Consider the following 2,931-nt stretch of genomic DNA (forward strand, 5'->3'; position numbering starts at 1 on the left):
ATAAAAGATGAGTCATGAAATTGTGCTGGGGAGATCAGTTAGCCCTCAGGAAGGGCCACATGCTCGGGGACAATGACAGCCTCTATTTCCAGAAAAGCTCAGTATGTGGTCAGCTACTGCTGCTCTAATGATGTATCTGTGATAGCAAAACATTTACCAGTTGCTCTGTGGATAAGTCAGTAATTTTAATAACATTGGTGGGATCACAGCATTAAGATTGCTATAATCCACCATACATTCTCTTCAAGTTTAAGAACAGGCCAAATTGGCTGTTTCAGTGGGAATAATCATCACTTCACTAAACAACCCTAGCATGAGTTTCAATCCTTGCAAGTCTTTTTACATTCACATTCGCCCATATTAGCTATTTTACTTGAAGAAGACGGGGGTGGAGGGGGGGGGGGGCTGACCTGCTGCATCCCATTTTGTAAGCTAATGTGTAAATTCCAAAGACTTAATTTAAGCTCAAACTTATTTTATGTTATTACTCACTAGAGACCCAGTGCACAAAAATCTGTGCACTCTATTTAGTCAAATAATAGCGCGCACAGGAGTTCCACGGTCCCCGTTTAAGGTTTGAAAATACCCGAAAACTGACGGAACCCACTGGGGTGCCTGGCCATCATGGGTGAGGGCCTGAGGGCCATTTGCAGGCTGGCCACAGTCCCTTCAGGGTGGGGGGCCCTGCTGGGGTGTCTGGCCAGTCTGGGTAGGGGGCTGAGAGCCGTTTTCAGGCTGGCTAAGCCCCCCAGTGTGGACCCTCACCCCATGAGAGTGTGGCCAGGCTGGGTGAGGGGCTGATGGCTGTTTGCAGCCTGGCCACAATCCCCAGCCACCCAAGCTCCCAATGGAGGCTGGCTGGAAGCAGGTATCTGGGATTTGTCTTCTATAATTAAAACTTTGTTGCCATGAGCAGAGGCCACAGCTAGCTCAGTGCAAGTGGGAAGCTTGGTTTCCTCCATCGCCCAGGGAATCAAGCCTCCTGCTTGCTCCAGCTCAGTGGCTGCTGGCCGCCATCTTGGTTGGGTTAATTTGCACATAGTCGCTCTGATTGGCTGGTGGGCATGGCTTGGGGCATAGCAAAGGTACAGTCAATTAGTATCTTTGTCTTTTATTAGTGTAGATTGGGTCAGATGGTCCACACATACTTTGGGATATTTTAGGGCATTGGGTTCTAGGATCAAGGGAAATCCAGGCAAGAAAATAAGTCTTATCGTTAAGGTAAAGCATATGTATTTGTCCTCTATTTTATTTTTGGTAACTTCCTTAAGATACCTTGTTTAAATATAGTGAGATACTCAGGTGCAATTTTAATTTGAGCTCCAATATTCATTAAAGTCATGAAGCTTTGCCAATTAATGCATTTTAGAAGATGCTAAGGTTAATCTGGGATCTATGATTTGAAGACATAGAAGCCAACTTACATCCCTTTATCTTTCTTTTGTAAAAATTCTTATGGTACATTTTGGATTTCCATTTGAGTTAAATTGTGGACATTTATTTCAGGTTTTTTTTCTTTGCCCTGTATCGAGGTTTCCTCCCTTCCTTCCTTCCTTCCTTCCTTCCTTCCTTCCTTTCTTCCTTCCTCCCTCCCTCCCTTCCTTCCTTCCTTCCTCCCTCCCTCCCTCCCTCCCTCCCTTCCTTTTTTCCTATTTTATTTATTTATGTGTGTGTGTGGTTATGCATTTATATACTTTGGATGATCCTCTCTACCCTGACCATATTTATAAGTTTATTCCTCCAGAGAGTCTCAAGTCAGTATAATCAGAGTTAGGAGCCTCCAACCACAATGGCTGAATTAACTCCTGAATTAAGTAATTAACCATAGGTATTTTTTTCCAGAATCTCTAGAATCTTGGGATCTACTTAGGTGTCACAGGCCTAGGCGACAGCAGCAGCAAAGGCATTTTGCATGGTCCTAGGGAATCCTCAGCTTTTAGGAGTGTAGACTTCAGCATGCCACATAGTAACAGCTTTTCTTCCACTCAGGTGGGTCCACCTTTTGTCTAGGATCTGAGTCTTCTCCCTGAGCCCTCTATCGTACAAGGGCCAATGCCAGGTTGAGACACACAGGCAAGGGTCATGGGTAAAAGTCATTCTCCTGAGCCTAGCATCTGTCATGGCTAATGCTGGAATCAAAACACGCTCTAGGTCCAGCTGAGACACACAGCTCAGGGCCACTTAAGGAAGGCTTCGGTACAAGAGAGGCTGCACTGCATAGAACTTAGCACGTGCATCTCAGTGCAGTACAATTCAAAGCATAAACTCACCAGCCAGGTAGCAGCATAACCCAAAGGGCACGCAGCAGCTCAAAATGCTCACTTACAGGCAGCAGATCCAGTTAGCAAATCAAAGCAAGAGAAGAGACTCCTGCTGCTGGTGGGCATTGTCCAGACACCCTGATCACAGCACTACTACTTGGAATATTACAAGAAAAGAAGATAACCCCACCCAGCATTTGGTTTGCATGCCCAGACAGATGGCAGCACACACCAAGAATTATGGAAAGGCGTATCACTTTCACAAGAAACTCCCAAAGAGAGAAGGCTGGCACTGGCAGGTTCTGGCTGATGTGAGCAAGGCAGAGGGGATGGGTTGGGGTTTTATAGTGGCTATCGCATAGGATGGGATTTTATCAGGTCTAATTTCCCTAGGGAGGGAACGTGTGCAAACTTTCTCATCAGCCTCTCCAGATGTGCAACTAAAAAAAAAGGTCACACATAATAAAATAAAATAAAATAAATGGAGTCAGCAAGGCTGACATGGCTCAATGGTTAAATGTCAACCTATGAACCGAAGGTCAAGGTTTGATTCCCAGTCAGGGCACATGCCAGGGATGCAGGCGTGATCCCCAGAGCGGGGCATGCGGGAGGCAGCCTATCAATGATACTCTCATCATTGATGTTTCTAGCTCTCTCTCCCTCTCCCTTC

Source organism: Myotis davidii, unplaced genomic scaffold, assembly GCF_000327345.1.
Source record: "Myotis davidii unplaced genomic scaffold, ASM32734v1 scaffold696, whole genome shotgun sequence".
Lineage (NCBI taxonomy): Eukaryota > Metazoa > Chordata > Mammalia > Chiroptera > Vespertilionidae > Myotis > Myotis davidii.